The 17794-nt window shown below is 36.3% G+C and overlaps 1 protein-coding gene across 2 annotated transcripts in view; it reads left to right on the top strand.

Moving 5' to 3' along the window:
• DPH6 (diphthamine biosynthesis 6) overlaps positions 1-17794 on the top strand; it is a 179377-nt gene that overhangs the window by 55002 nt on the left and 106581 nt on the right. The gene's annotated exons all lie outside the window — the stretch shown is intronic.

The raw sequence follows: 17794 nt of genomic DNA, 5'->3' as shown, positions 1-17794 counted from the left end.
GCAAAATATCTGTGTCTTATGGTAGACAAGGAATAAGAGGATTCTCTAATTTTCTCCCAAGAGGTGATTTTATTTTTAAAAGTGAGAGTTGGGAGAAAGGAGTGAATGCGGGATGGGGAAGAGAGACTCTAGTGCTCATATAAGCTCATGACTTTTCTGTTAAAAATGAGGGACCTGGGCTTCCCTGGTGGCGCAGTGGTTGAGAGTCCGCCTGCTAATGCAGGGGACATGGGTTCGTGCCCCGGTCCGGGAAGATCCCACATGCCACGGAGCGGCTGGGCCCGTGAGCCATGGCCGCTGAGCCTGCGCGTCTGGCGCCTGTGCTCCGCAATGGGAGAGGCCACAACAGTGAGAGGCCCGCGTACCACAAAAAAAAAAAAAAAAAATGAGGGACCTGAGACTGAAAGGGGATTTTTGTTGTTGTTCTTGTTTTGTATTTTAAACATTTTATCATTCTAGATCTATTTGGGACAAGCCTGTGAACTTACAAACATCCAAGAGCATGGTTAGGAAGACATTTGAGATAGTTATTAGGGGCAGGGGCTTTTAAACTTCCGAACTATCCAGAGAGAAAGTACTAATTATTAAACTATGACCTTGCGTGGTGCTGGACTTAAGAGTCTTGTATCTGCTCAACCTATAGCAAGTGAAGGGGATGGTTTGCAGAGTGATGAACTCATGTTGCATAGGCTTCCTTCTAGTATTGAAAAAAGAATACAACTCTGTGCAGTCAACAATAATAGGCCATTTTAACAGATGGCAATCTTTTGTTCTGTGGTCTTCCATTCGTGTGGTATTTGGTGTTTCTAAACTGTTATATGATTTTTACACTATTGGGTAATGTTAGTAGAATAATAATTGTTTTTTTAAATACCTCATACTTGGAGTAATGGCTTTGGAATGACAGTGGATAATATTAACTAAATAAGTTTGAAGATCAGTTTTGTGTCTTGGTTTTGTTACTTTTAACTATGATTTTGAGTTATCTTTTTCCCTCCATTGTATTGAGAGTTGATTAAATTTTTGATAGATTGGCTGGATAGTATTCTTTTTCTTTTCTCTCCTCCCCCTGACCCCCACCCCCAAAATATAGAGATTGATTAAAAAAGAGGTTTTTTGAGGGTTTTTTGGTTTTGGTTTTGGTTTTACTGTCAGTAGTTAACCATATTATTGAGCTCTACTTTCTCAACTTCTGACTATGGATATGGTTACAAAAAATTTAGGAGTACCCTTCCCAGGACAAGAAAACTTGCTATGTGAAAAAGGAACACAGTTTAGAGAATAGAGTTGATTCCAACTCTACTAGACAACTTTGTATCTTGGTGTCATTGATGGTTTCCAAAATGTGTAAATATTTGTAAATTCACTCCTGAACAACAGCAAAAATAACAACTGCTGTATAAGGAAGAACTCACTAATACCTCTTTCTTGATTCCATAATATTTTATTTTTAGATTTCATTAAATTTCATTCATTTATTTAACAAATATTCATTGAGTACTTACTGTGTGACAGGCCCTATGCTTACTGCTAGGAGTATAATGGTGAGCATCTGCTTAGAGTCTAGTAATTAATGTCTATGTTAATTACTAATTAATTACATAATTAGTTGTTAGTGTCTACAGATATTAATCAAATAAACCATCTAAAACATAAAATTGCAGCTACGACAAGTACTACAAAGGAGAAGTACATGAGGCCATGAGGAGGAATTTAAACTGGTCAAGGATTATGAAAGGCTTTCTTGAAGTGAGGTTTGAGTGTAAGAAATTTGTCCAATTGAACAGTATCTGATTAAGTGCTGGGAAGGAAGAGTGTTTCCATCCCACCGATGGCTGTGAGCAAAGGCCTCTAGCAGGCAGGAGAGCAGCCTGGTGCATAGTATGAGGCTGAGAGAAAGCTAGTGTGGCTGCAGTGCTGAGAGTGAAAGTTGAGAGTGATATGTGAAGAGGCTGAAGTAGGTAGATTTGGGTAGAATTTACTTAGGTGGTTTTATTTGTAAGTACTCATCAAGGTGTCCACTTTGATACACTTTTCTATATGTGCATTCTACCTCAATTAAAAAGTTTGCTTAAAATTTGTTTGGGTTCACTTCAGAGAATATTTTAGAAGGGTCCAAAGTTTTATACAAAAGAGCACCTTAGTAATTCTCTTATATCCACTCCTGGTTACCACTCTCCCTTCACTAAAGGCAGCCACTATCCTGGCTTCAATCACCATGGGTTATTTTTGTCTATTGTTAAACATAAAATAATTGGAATCATAATATTTATGAGTTTATATCTGGCTTCTGTTGATCCATTTTATGTCTATGAGATACTTCTGTGTTTGCACAGAGCAGTAACTTGGTGCACTTTTATTGTAGCATAGTATCCCAATGTATAAATATACCATATTTTGTTTATTCATTCTACTATGGATGGTCATTTGGGCTCTTTCTAGTTTGGGGCTGTTACAGAATATTTTGTACATATCTTTTGGTGTACTTGTAGGCTCATTTCCATTAGAAATGTGTATAGGAGTCAGATTGCTGGGTTATAGGGTATGCCTATGTTCAGCTTTAGTAGATATTACCATATAGTTTTCCAAAATGGTTGTTCCAATTTATACTCCCACCAGTAGTATATGAGAGGTCCAGTTGTTCCGCGTCCTTGTCAGCAAATGGCATTGCCACTTTAAAAAAAAAAAAAAAGTTAGTCATTCTGGTGGTATATAATGTTATGCATTATGATTTTAATTTGCATTTCTCTGCTGAGATTGAAAAGTTTTTATATGTCTTTTGTCCATTTCGATTTTTTTAAAATTTATTTTCTTTTTGGCTACATTGGGCCTTCGTTGCTGCGCGTGGGCTTTCTCTAGTTGTGAGCGGGGGCCACTCTTCATTGCGGTGCACGGGCTTCTCATTGCAGTGGCTTCTCTTGTTGCAGAGCACGGGCTCTAGGCGCACGGGCTTCAGTAGTTGTGGCTTATGGGCTCTAGAGCCCAGGCTCAGTAGTTGTGGCTTAGTTGCTCCATAGCATGTGGGATCTTCCCAGACCAGGGCTCAAACCCATGTCCCCTGCATTGGCAGGTGGATTCTTAACCACTGCTCCACCAGGGAAGGCACCATTTCGATATTCTTTTTTGGTAGTGCCCTGTCAAATCTATTGACAGTTTTTCTGTTTGATCCTCTCTTTCTCTCATATTGACTTAGGAGTTCTTTATATTTCTGATATTGTTAAGTCCTTTGTTAGATAAATGAGTTGCAAATATTTTTTATTCTGTGGTAGAAAAATATCTTCTACTCTGCTTAAAAATTTTAAATTATCAATTTTTTCCTTTATTATTAGATAAGGCATCTCTATACCTTGGTTTTGGAATCTTTACCTATCCAAAAGTCAGAAAAGTATTCTCCTATACAGTCTTTTAGAAGCTATTATTCACTTACACATTTAGATGTGCACTTGAAATTGATTTGAGTATAGTGTGAACTAGGGGTAAAGATTCATTTTTTTTTTTGTCCCAAATGGATATCCATTTGTCCCAGTATTATATATTGAAAAGACCTCACTATACCACATTGTCATCTTTGACGTAAATTAAGTGATCTTATACATGTGGATCTGTTTCTGAATTCCCTATTTTCTTCTGTTGGTTCATTTGTTCCTTCTTGTGCCATTAGAACACTTTTTAAATTACTGCAGCTTTATAATAAGTTTACTATCTGGTAGTGTAATTTCTGCAACTTTTTTCTTTTTTAAGAGTGCTGTGCTTTTTTCCCAGCTATTTTAGATCAGGTTGCCAGTTTCTACAAAAATAATCCACTGGCATTTTGATTGGGATTATACTGAATCTATAAATTAATTAGAAGAGATCCGGCATCATTACAATATTGAATCTTTAATCCATGAATGTAGTATATCCCTCCATTTATTTGAGTCTTCTTTAATTCCTCTTAATGTTTTGAAGTTTTTTGTGTAGAAGTCATTCACATATTTTTTTAGATTTATGTCTGAGTGTTTTTGATGCTAATGCCAATGTGTATTAGTTTGTTAGGGCAGCCATAACAAAGTACCGCAGAGTGAGTGGCTTAAACAATAGAAATTTATTTCCTCACAGTTTAGAGGCTAGAAGTCCAAGATCAAGGTGTCAGTAGGATTGGTGTCATTCTGAGGCCTCTTTCATTGGCTTACAGATGACCTTCTCCCTATGTCTTCATATGGTCTTCCTGTGTCTGTGAGTATATCTGTGACCTAATATAAGGTATAGAAGACCTACTCTTCTTATAAAGACATAGTCATAGTGGAGTAGGGCCCACGCATATGACCTCATTTTACTGTATTTACTTCTTTCAAGGACTCATCTCCAAATACAGTCACATTCTGAGGTACTGGAGGTTTAAGACTTCAACACTCGAATTTTGTGGAGACATAGTTCAGCCCATAATACAGTGATATCAAATTATTTGTTGCTGACATATAGACATACAATTTTAATTTTGCATATTGACCTTGTATTATATGGTGATCTTGCTAAACTCACTTATTAATCTAATAGTGTTTCTGTTAACTGTTTTGGATTTTTGTGCATAATTACATCACCTGTGAATAATGGCAGTTTTATTCCTGATCTCAGAATGAAAGCCTTTAGTTATTTCACTGTTAAGAAGATACCTGCCATGGGCTTTTTGTAGACACTTATCAGATTACGGTAGCTTTCTTTCTATTGCTCATGTTTCTTGTTTGTTTGTTTGTTTTTTAACCATGAACTGACTTTGAAGCTCTTAGACTGTATGAATGTTAATTGTTGCTGTAATGGAGACAAGTTGGTAGAATTTATTGATGGATAATTTTGATATGGAGAATGGTGGAAAAGAAGTTTCTTGTTTGAAGTATGAAGTTTTGTTGAAAAAGTTAAGAATTCAGCAAAAGTTAAGAATTCAGCCATCTAATATTTCTAAAGATACAGGTATTTATAATCATCAACAGTTGAGTATTTTAACATGATTTTTATTTTTTTAGTTCTTGCCAACTAATGTTGTTATCCAGTTTATTTTCAGTTAATAATGGAAATAACTGCTCTGGTTTCTTTGCTTTGGTATTTTGGAGTTTGGTGCTCCAAAATAGTGAGTATGTGCAAAAGTTAAACTGTGCATTGCACAAATAGCTATCATTTTAGAGAAATCTGAAAATCATTAAAAAGTATGTCATTCAGAAATAGATGGATGACAAGTAGTAGTAATGATGGTAATAGTAATAATAATAATTGTTAGTAATAATAACTAAAGGCAGTAATAGTAATAATAACTAAAGGTAATATTTTTTGAGCAAATAAAAATTGCCTACTTTTGAGCAGGCACTGTTCTAAGTGATTTACATGTATTAATATACTCCTTACATTAACTCTATACTACTGTTTTATCTTTCCTTTTTACAGATAAGGAGACTGAGTCACAGAAAGATAAGTAACTTTTGCCAGGCCGCACAGCTAATAAATGATTGAATCATAATTTGAACCTAGGCAGTTGGCTCCAGAGCTTTCTCTAGAAGGCTATATTAGGCTGGGATAGAAATCTTCAATTTTAAAATAGAATCTTAAAATAGGTAGTAGTACATTTTAATCTCAGATTCAGAAAATACAGCAGGAGCAATAAAAATGTTATTAAAATACCCTCATCTGAAATACAAGAGTTCTCCACATTATGACTTCATTATTTGTCCCTGTGCATTTACTAGGTACATGGTTCCTCTCCCTTCTGTTATTCTTAAGCCGTTTGTCTAACTCTCTGCCCAATTACTCCCTTTCTTACCTCAAGCCACTTCACATGTTTTATTTGTGACTACGGATGAGAGAACGTTGGTAGATCAGCATGAATCTACTACTTTTGAATAAAGAACTTAAAAGTTAGTGACCTTCCTAAGGTAGAAGATAGAACCTAAGGTAGAAGATAGAAGATAGTGACCTTCCTAAGGTAGAAGATAGAACTTTTGAATAAAGAACTTAAAAGTTAGTGACCTTCCTAAGGTAGAAGATAGATAGAACCACTAAAAATCAGATAAAAGTAGTTCACACATTTGGAACTATGTTTGTCAAGTTCTGTCTAGTGTCTAGTAAACCAAAATAGTGGACTTCATTATTCATTTTTTTCTATACCTTTGCCTTGATGTTTCAGTGTAGTGGTTACAAGTCCAGACTCTGGAGCCAACCTGCCCTAGTAGTTGTATGTTCTTGAATAAGTTACTTAATCCCTCTGTGCTTCAGTTTTCTTATTAGTAAAATCAAAAGTAAAGGAACATACCTTATGAAGTTATAATGAAGATGGAATAAGATAATACATGTGAAACCCTTAGCAAAGAGCATGCACTTATTTAACACCTCAGTGATTGTTAGCAATACTCTCAGACTTGAAAATCTCAGTCAGTGAAGGCCATGGGAAATAATCCTTAGTGAGAAAATGTTTCTGAATCTTAGGAAATCTTATTCCTATAGATTACTATTACTGATAAGGAGGAAATTTGTGGATTACCTTCTAGCACCCACATGATAAACAATTTTCATTTGTTAGTTGGCAAATATTCTTATTTCTGAGTGAAAAACTTGAATAACGTAATAGGTGAATTTAATTGTCTTCCTTCATTGGCCGCATGTTTGATGTTTGACCATGGAAGTTCAGATGATTAATTGAAAATGCCACTGAGAAAGTGATTATAGGAAGAACTTGAAAGAACTTGGTTTAGGACATTAATTTCAGTAACAGTCTACTTTGTAGAAAAATTTTATCTACAAATCCAGTCATTTCACTTTTGACCAAGCAAGGTAGTCAGCTAACCTTATGGCATTCTTGTTGACTCTGTGCCAGGCACTGTATATCGATATCCATTAATTTTCTCTTCCCTAATGTTGTGCGGCCTTTTATCTGTCTTCATTTTTCTATTCTTTAAAAAAGAATATATATACATATATATGTATCTTTAAATTCCCAAAGCAAGCTGAGATGGCACAGTGTGTTTAAGCATTGTGGATTTCGTCAGACATCACATTCTTCCAGATATATTTTTCCAAATGGAAAGATGGCTCAACATTTTCTATTATTATTTTAGATGAAATGTTCTGCAATATGTTGTTGACATTGTACTGAAGTAAATACTGTATGCTCAAGTCTCTCAGGAACCCTCATGAAAATGAGATGCGTGTCCCAGGAGGCTATCTCAGAAAAGAAAAATTCTAAATAAAATAGCATGAATGAAGAGGCACACAAGAATTTATTATAAGAAAATATTCTTTTTGTACATTCCTGGACCTAAAGAAAGTGAAAGGTTGGCACAACAGATTGCTCTCATTATATGGCTCTATGTGGTCACATACACATAATAATTTATAATAGTTTTCCTTTTCTAGTCAAATAGACTGAAGGTATTTTGTTTTACAATGATGGAACATAGTTCATTTATTAACTATATTCCACATTCACTTGATCCACTACAAATCTCTCTTTATAACTGACAATTCAGACTGCTTTCTTTTCTGGTTTCGGGGGATATATTTTCCTTTAAGAGGGACTAAATGGGAGCCACAGAAATCTCAGACTTTACTTAGTGAAGTGCAGATTCACCCAAGAATTGAGGTGCAGTTGAAAAAGGGCCAGGGATCCTAGAGTAGATTTAATCCAAGTACAAAGATAAATGCTCAGTCTTCTTTTAGCCTTGGGTGTTTTAAGTTTAGGTGCACCTCCTGCATGAAGAGCATTGCTTCAGGGCTTATGCATTTTCAGTAATTTTGTCTAATTGTTTGCTTGCCAAAAATAGTTTATTGCTTTTTGCTACTTTTTAAAAGTAATCGTTATTAGGTTGTTAATTAAGAAAAATGTTTAAAAAATCTTGTAATCCCATACCCAGATAACCTTTGCTGACATTCTAAAAAATAGTGCATTATTAGACAAATAGAACTGCACATGAAGGTATAGAATTTGTTTTCCATCCCCCCAAAGTAAAACATTTAATAGTTTTTATATATTGCACCAGAAAAAATGGTTTTTATATTTAATATTTCATTATGTAAATGAAAAGCATCTTATTCTGTGTACACTGTAATATGAACATGAGAAAGATATGGACCCTTTCCTGCAAAAGTTTGGTGAATAAGTTTTGGTTGTAATTCTAGTTAATATTTATTAGTATGCATCTTATTCTACTTATGATGTATTAGTTGGGTCTTTTTTAATCTAGAAAAAAGTGTTTTAAGGACAGAAGGGAAGCCAATGTCATAAAACTCTAGAGCAAGGGACTGGAGTACTTTCAAAACTCTTCTCTCTTATTTCTGCTTCTCTTTAAAAATCCACTCTATTTTCTCTGAAAAGGCTGGTTTTCTCAGATCCCCAGATTACATGGTAGAAAACATGGCTGCTCCTAGTTTTCAAGGTTATAACTCCCTTTTCAAGAGTCCGTCTTAGCCTGAGATTGAAATCTATTAGTTTCAATTTCAAATTTCTGAGAAACAACTGTTGGCCAGCTTGGAGTGCCCAGTTTTGAACCAATTAGTTATCTCCACAGGGACCAAATCATCTTGTAAAAAATAGTTGTGGTTACCACATGGATGGTAGGTGGGTGTTTTGCACAAAAGAGATGCTGGACAGACAACTAAGTATGTATTTACTGTATTCATTGGCTGAAATTACAAGATGCTAGGTGATTTTATAGCTTGCTATGCACAAAGTTGCAGTATCAACCTTGTATTTTTAGAGAATTTAATATTAATAAAATTCAGAGTCTCATTTTTTCCTGAATTAAAATGTCTATGGCCCTCAACCAGATTTTTAAATTCCCTTTGCCTGATTATAATTTCCTTTCCTCATCATTTCTATCTCTTTCATAGCTCTGTAGAACTTTATTTTACATAATGTACAATTCTTTTTTTGTTCTTTTCAAACTAATATTTAATTACTTAAACTAACTAGTGATTTTTGGTCTCCTAAACTCCAGAACCATTTAGGGAAGAATAGTGGGTGCTAGGAAGGGCCCTGGACTCAGAAGCAGGAGTTCCAGTGTGAGTTTTGAATTCCCCACTTACTTACCATACTACTATAATCCAAATAGAGCAATACTATAAACTGTCAATTTAATTACAGGCTAGTGTGAGAAGGATCAAATAAGATAATATATGTGAAATTACTTCATAAATTCAGAAATATTCTATCCAAACAGTTTTTAGACATTTGACTTGGACAGAGGGAGAGTGAAGCATGAGAAAAGGAAGCCTTGCCCTGCCAGCTGATCAGAGACTGATGAAGGCATGTGATTTGTTAGAAGAACAAAAGAGAGTTGAAAAGAACAGCTGGCCACATTTATGATATGTATAAATAAGAAATTACATTAGCTATTAAATATTGCTTACATCTAAAAATAATCCATGCTGATCTTTTGAGCAGAGTGTGAACCATAGAATAAACTTGTCTTTGTAATGACCTGATCCTGTAATGGGGTTGACAAGAGAGAATAAGACCATTTAGTTATTTTGACATAATAACATATCTTGACACCCGAACTGTGTAGTAATGATGTAAACATTAATAAGACAACACATGGCAACACAAAAAATCTTAATCCCCTTCTCCAAGAATTCCTAATTCTGAACTTTTGATGTGTTCCCCATGTGCCATTCAGTCCCCATCCCCCTCCCTGCCACCCATGGAACTTTTGGCTCTACTACTTACTAGCTATGTGACCTTGGGCAAGTTATTAACTTTTTTTTTTTTTTTGCGGTACGCGGGCCTCTCACTGTAGTGGCTTCTCCCATTGCGGAGCACAGGCTCCGGACGCGCAGGCTCAGCGGCCATGGCTCACGGGCCTAGCTGCTCCGCGGCATGTGGGATCTTCCCGGACTGGGGCAGGAACCCGCGTCCCCTGCATCGGCAGGCAGACTCTCAAACACTGTGCCACCAGGGAAGCCCAGTTATTTAACTCTTTGTACCTTAGTTTTTTCATCTGAAGGATGTTAGTAATACCTACTGCAGAGTATTGTTGTGAAAATTAAATTACACTAATACATGTTAAATGTTTAGAACAGTATCTGGTATGTGGTAAGTGGTCCAAAAATGTTAAAATAATCATTTTATTATTTTTTCATTTAACAACATTTTCATTATTTTGCTACTTTGTAGAAACTTCTGAAATTTTGTTAAAAATAAATGTTTACTTGCATTTAGTTTCTGAAAATAATACTTTCTCTCTCGTGAAATTTTTATTAGGAAAAATTTCAAACATACACAAAAGTAGAAGGAATAGTGTAACTAACCCAATTACCCGTTACATATTGCGTTTGACAGCCTCTAACATGGTCCCCAATATCTCTGCTTTCTAGTGTTCCTGCCCTTTTGTAATCTTCTCCCTTTGCATGTGGGCTGGACCTAATGACTTTTTTTTAATTTTTAATATTTGTTTATTGATATTTATTTATTTTTGTATCTTGGCTGCACTGCACGGCATGCAGGATGGTTCCACAACTAAGGAATTCCTTGTTAATTATTTGTATTTTATAGTTTTATTGAGGTATAAATGGCAGTGTGCTATAAAATACTCATTGTAAGTGTACAATTCAGTGACTTCAGTAAATTTATAGAGTTGGACAATCAACCACCATCTAGCTTTAGAACATTTTTACCTCCACCAGTTTTCCTGTGCTATTTGTCCTTGTTCCCATACCCCAACCCAAGGCAACCATTAACCTGCTTTCTGTCTCTATGGATTTGCTTCTTCTAAACATTTAATGTAAATGAAATCATCTAATATGTAGTCTTCTGTATGTGATTTCTTTCTCTTAGCATAATGTGTTTTCTAGGTTTATCTACATTGTACATGTATCAGTGTTTTATTCCTTTTCGTTGCTGAATAGTATTCCATTATATAGGTATCTCACATTTTGTTTATCCATTCACCAATTAATGGAAAATTAAATTGTTTTCAGTTTTTGGCTAGTATATGTAATGCTGCTATGAATATTCACATGTAAATTGTGTGGACATGTGTTTTCATTTCTCATGCATAGGTACCAGGAATGAAATTGCTGGGTCATATGATAAATTTATCCTTAACTTTTAAAGAAGTTACCAAACTGTTTTCAATATGACTACACAATTTAAAATCCCCATCTGCAGCGAGTGAGGGTTTCCCTTTCTCTACATTCTCACCTCACTTGTAGACATTTTGATTTTAGATATCCTAGTGAGTGTGTATTGGAATTGCATTGTTTTAATTTGCATTTTGCTAATGACTAAAGATGCTAAGCATCTTTTATGTACTTATTAGCCATTCATGTTCTCTTTGGTAATACTCACTTTTTAGTTATGTTGTTTGAATTCTTATTATTCAGTTGCAAGAATTCTTCATATATTCTGTATACCAGTCTTTTAGCAGATATATTATTTGCAAATACTTTCTCTTAGTCCATGGCTTATCTTTTAATCTTCTTAACGGTATTTTTTGAAATGTGAATTTTTTAAGTTTTAAGAAGTCCAATTTGTCAATTTTTTCTTTTATGAACTGTGCTTTTGGTGGTGCTTTTAAGCTAAGGCCATTTGGGTATTCTTTTTTATTTTCTCTTAAGTGTTTTATAATTTCGGCTCTTACTTTAAGTCTGTGGTGTAATATATTTTTAGTTATTTTTTGGTATGTGGTGTGAGGAAAGGATTTGAATTAATCATTTGCACATAGATAATTATTTCAGTACCATTTGTTGAAAACTATTCTTTCCTCCATTTAATTGCCTTGAAAACTTTGTCAAAATTCAATAAATGTGAAGGTTTATTTCTAGACTCTTAATTCTAAGTTTAAATGACCTATTTGCCTATTCTTACTCCAGTACCATTATCTTGATTATTTGATTTTATAGTAAATATAACATGTTTAATAATCAGGTACTATTCCCTTTTGTGTCCTATCTGCATAGGCTTACCATTGTCAGGAATGTGTAGCTAGCTTGGGCCCTCTCTTGTGTCTCCTGCATATATATGTGTAGAATTTATCAATTGGTTCTATGCTGTTTCATTTTCTGGGTCTCCTGTTATATGTCTGGCTAGTCTGACAGTCCATTGCTTCACCCAACCGGGATTGCAGCCTCAGCCTGAGTCCCTGGTCTTCTCACTTCATTTGCTGGGGAAATCACAGTTGGTACTGACGATGCCACTGGATGTGGAGATTTTTCCATGGCTCATTCCAAATCTAGTCAGCCTCCTCTATCAATAAAACTGGTGATTTTTTCAGCTTCCCCAGCCTTGATATGGGAGCAGCTCCAGGCAAGAATGCCACAGACTCCCAAAGTTCAGTAGTTTTTCACGTATTCAGTGTAACCACTTCTTAATTTGGTACATACCTTTGATCAATTTCCAGATCCCGGAGATAGTTGTTTCTGACAGTTTCTCCAGGTTTATCATTGCTTTTGTGGGGATAGGACTTGCTGAGAGTAAATCCACCAGGTCTTATTTTCTTTAACCTTTTTGTTATTTTTTTTTCAAAAAAATTTAAACATTTAAAAAGAAGGTAAAGGGGGGACGGAATCAAGATGGTGATGGGGGAAGACACTGAGTTAGCATCTCCCCACAACTAGGGTGCCTGCTGGCTGACTCCCAAGGAGATGGAAGGAACCCCCAAGTGAACTGGTAGGATGTGGGGGGACTGAAGGGGGAGGAGAATTGGAGGCCAGACAGGATTGGTGCCACTGAGGCCAGGAAGATCAGGAGAGACAGGTGGGAGGGACCCTCTAGGAGGAGCAGGAGAGGAGAAGAGGGTGATTGCCCCACCCCCTTGGGCCCCAGGGAGCAGGCTGAGCTCCCAGGCAGATCCCCTGCCCTGAAAAGCCCCTTCCAGGCCATATATGTCCATGTAGGTCCTTGGAGGTATAGGAAGGAGGCCAAGGGGAAATCAGGAGAGGCAGGTGGGAGGGGCCCTGCGGGACCAGAGGAGCAGGAGAGGAGAGGAGGGCATTTGCTCTGCACACTCAAGCCCAGGAAGCCTGCTGCATTGCCAGGTGCAGTCCCCCACCCTCTGAGACCAGGGGTGGAGGGCATGCCTGGGCCCCTTTCTGTTCTGTTGAGCCTAAACCCCTCTGCCGACAGCCCCCAGGGCCTTTTCCAGCCCTGTGGGTCCTAAGCATAGGCCACACCCACTGCCCAAACCTCAACCTTGCTTAGGCCCCGCCCTCCACAGCCAAGTCCTACCCCGCCCCCCTTTTTTTTCTCTTTTCCCTCCTCTTTTTTACTGTTGTGGTACTATTGTACCTTCTGGTTGTTGATTCATAAATATTTTTATTTTTATATTCTTTCTAACATATCTGTTAGTTTCCTAGTCTAATTTTATGTTTTACTTTGTTATTGTTCTCTTTTTTTTTTTGCCACCCCATGTGGCTTGTGGGATCTTGGCTCATGAGCCGGGGTTGGACTGAAGTTCCTGCAGTGGGAGTTGTGTGTCGGAACCACTAGACTAACAGAGAACCTCAGACCCCAGGGAATATTCATCGAGGTGAGGTCTCATGGAAGTCCTCATCTCAGCATCAAGACCCAGCTCAACCCAACAGCCTACAAACTCCAGTGTTGGAAGCCTCAGGCCAAACAACCAGTAAGACAGGAACACAATCCCACTCATAAAAAAAAAAGAGATGGCAAAACAATATGTCACAGATGAAGGAGCAAGGTAAAAACCTACAAGACCAAATAAATGAAGAGGAAAGAGGCAATCTTCCTGAAAAAGAATTCAGAGTAATGTTAATAAAGATGACGCAGAATCTCAGAAATAGAATGGAGGCATAGATTGAGAAAATGCAAGAAATGTTTAACAAAGATAAAGACCAAGCAAACAGAGATGAACAACACAATAACTGAAATGAAAAATACACTAGGGGAATCAATAACAGAACAACTGAGGCAGAAGAATGAATAAGTGAACTGGAAGACAAAATGGTGGAAATAACTTCCGAGGAGCAGAATAAAGAAAAATGAATGAAAAGAATTGAAGACAATCTCAGAGACCTCTGTGACAACACTAAACACACCAGCATTTGAATTACAGGGGTCCCAGAAGAAGAAGAAGAGAAAAAGAAAGGGTCTGCAAAAATATTTGAAGAGATTATAGTTCAAAACTTCCCTAACATGGGAAAGGAAATAGTTACCTAAATCCAGGAAGCACAGGGAGCCCCATACAGGATAAAACCTAGGAAAAACCCACCAAGACACATATTAATCAAACTAACAAAAATTGAATTCAAAGAAAAAAGATTAAAAGCAGCAAGGGAAAAACAAACAAAAACATACAAAGGAATCCCCATAAGGTTGTCAGCTGATTTTTCAGCAGAAACTCTGCAGGCCAGAAGGGAGTGGCAGGATATACTTAAAGTGATGAAAGAGAAAAACCTACAATCAAGATTACTCTACCCTGCAAGGATCTCATTCAGATTCGACAGAGAAATCAAAAGTATTCAGACAAGCAAAAGCTAAGAGAATTCAGCACCAACAAACCAGCTTTACAACAAATGCTAAAGAAAGTTCTCTCGGCGGAAAACACGAGAGAAGAAAAAGACCCACAAAAACAAACCCAAAACAATTAAGAAAATGGTAATAGGAACATACATATCCATAATAACCTTGAACGTAAATGGATTAAATGCCCCAACCAAAAGACACAGACTGGCTGAATGGGTACAAAAACAAGACCCATATATATGCTGTCTACAAGAGACCCACTTCAGACCTAGGGACACATACAAACTGAAAGTGAAGGAATGGGAAAAGATATTCCGTGCAAATGGAAATCAGAAGAAAGCTGCAGTAGCAATACTCATATCAGATAAAATAGACTTTAAAACAAAGACAGTTACAAGAGATGAGGAGGGACACTACATAATGATCAAAGGATCAATCCAAGAAGAAGATATAACAATTATAAATGTTTATGCACCCAACATAGGAGCCCCTCAATACATAAGGCAAATGCTAACAACCATGAAAGGAGAAATCGACAGTGACACAATAATAGATGGAGACTTTAACACCCCACTTACACCAATGGACAGATCATACAAAGAGAAAATAAAAAGGAAACACAAGCTTTAAATGACACAGCAGACCAGGTAGATTTAATTGATATTTATAGGACATTCCACCAAAAAGTGGCAGAATACAGTTCTCAAGTGCACACAGAACGTTCTCCAGGATAGATCACATGGTGGGTAACAAATCAAGCCTCAGAAAATTCAAGAAAATGGAAGTTGTATCAAGCATCTTTTCTGACCACAGTGCTATGAGATTGGAAATCAATTACAGGAAAAAAACTGTAAAAAACACAAATATATGGAGGCTAAACAGTGCACTACTAAATAACCAAGAGATCACTGAAGAAATCAAAGAAGAAATTAAATAATACATAGAAACAAATGACAATGAAAATACGATGACCCAAAACCTATGAGATGCAGCAAAAGCAGTTCTAAGAGGGAAGTTTATAGCAGTACAATCCTACCTCAAGAAACAAGAAACATCTCAAACAATCTAACTGTATGCTTAAAACGACTAGAGCAAGAAGAACAAAAAACCCCAAAGTCAGTAGAAGGAAAGAAATCATAAAAATCAGAGCAGAAATAAATGAAATAGAAACAAAGAAAACAATAGCAAAGATCAGTAAAACTAAGATCTAGTTCTTTGAGAAGATAAACAAAATTGAGAAACCTTAGCTAGACTCATCAAGGAAAAAAGGGAGAGGATGCAAATCAATAAAATTAGAAATGAAAAAGGGGAAGGCACAGCTGACATGGCAGAAATACAAAGGATTGTAAGAGACTACTACAAACAACTATATGCCAATAAAATAGACAACCACGAAGAGATGGACAAATTCTTGGAAAGGTACAGTTTTCCATGACTGAACCAGGAAGAATTAGAAAATATAAGCAGACCAATCACAAGTAATGAAATTGAAACTGTATTTAAAAATCTTCCAACAAACAAAAGTCCAGGACCAGATGGCTTCACAGGCGAATTCTGTCAAACATTTAGAGAAGGGCTAACACCAATGCTTCTTAAACTCTTCCAAAAAATTGCAGAGGGAGAAACACTCCCAAATTCATTCTACGAAGCCACCATCACCTTGATACCAAAACCAGACAAAGATATCACAAAAAAAGAAAATTATAGACCAATGTCACTGATGAACATAGATGCAAAAATCCTGAACAAAATACTAGCAAACAGAGTCCAGCAACACATTAAAAGGATCATACACCATGATCAAGTGGGATTTATCCCAGGGATGCAAAGATTCTTCAATATACACAAATCAAACAGTGTGATACACCACATTAACAAATTAAGGACTAAAAACCATATGATCATCTCAATAGATGCAGAAAAAGTTTTTGACAAAATTCAACACCCATTTATGATAAAAACTCTCCAGAAAATGGGCATAGAGGGGAACCTACCGCAACATAATAAAGACCATATATGACAAACCCACAGCAAGCTTCTTACTCAATGGTGAAAAACTGAGAACATTTACACTAAGATCAGGAACAAGACAAGGATGTCCACTCTCACCACTCTTATTCAGCATAGTTTTGGAAGTTCTAGCCACAGCAGTCAGAGAAGAAGAAGAAATAAAAGGAATACAGATTGGAAAAGAAGAAGTAAAACTGTCACTGTTTGCAGATGACTTGATACTATACATAGAAAATCCTAAAGATGCCACCAGAAACTACTAGAACTAATCAATGAATTTGGTAAGGTTGCAGGATACAAAATTAATGCACAGAAATCTCTGGCATTCTTATACCCCAACAACAAAAAATCAGAAAGAGAAATTAAGGAAACACTCCCATTTACCATCGCAACAAGAAGAATAAAACACTTAGGAATAAACCTGCCTAAGAGGGGCAAGACTTGTACTCAGAAAACTAAAACTGATGAAAGAAATCAAAGATGACATAAACAGATTGAGAAATATACCATGTTCTTGGGTTGGAAGAATCAATATTGTGAAAATGACTATACTACCCAAAGCAATCTACAGAGTCAGTGCAATCCCTATGAAACTACCAATGACATTCTTCACAGAATTAGAACAAAAAATTTTATAATTCGTATAGAAACACAAAAGATCCCAAATAGCCAAAGCAATCTTGAGAAAGATAAACAGAGTTGCAGGAATCAGGCTCCCCGACTTCAAACTATACCACAAAGTACAGTAATCAAGACAGTATGGTACTGGCACAAAAAACAGAAATGTAGATCAGTGGTACAGGATAGAAGGCTCAGAGATAAACCCACGCACATATGGTCACCTAATTTACGACAAAGGAGACAAGAACATGCAATGGAGAAAAGACAGCCTCTTTAATACGTGGTCCTGGGAAAACTGGACAGCTACATGTAAAAGAATGAAATTAGAATACTGCCTAACACCATACACAAAAATAAACTCCAAATGGATTAAAGACCTAAATGTAAGACCGTATACTATAAACCTCTTAGAGGAAAACATAGGAAAAACACTCTTTGGCATAAACCACAGCAAAATCTTTTTTGACCCACCTCTGAGAGTAACCTAAATAAAAACAAAAATTAAAAAATGGGACTTAATTAAACTTAAAAGCTTTTGCACAGCAAAGGAAACCATAAACAAGACAGAAAGACAACCCTCAGAATGGGAGAAAAAATTTGCAAATGAAACGACAAAGGATTAATCTCCAAAATACACAGACAGCTCATGTAGCTCAATATCAAAGAAACAAACAATCCAATTAAAAAATGGGTGGAAGACCTAAATAGACATTTCACCAA

Source organism: Delphinus delphis, chromosome 2 (genome assembly GCF_949987515.2).
Source record: "Delphinus delphis chromosome 2, mDelDel1.2, whole genome shotgun sequence".
Lineage (NCBI taxonomy): Eukaryota > Metazoa > Chordata > Mammalia > Artiodactyla > Delphinidae > Delphinus > Delphinus delphis.
This window is presented reverse-complemented; position numbering and strand designations above follow the sequence as displayed.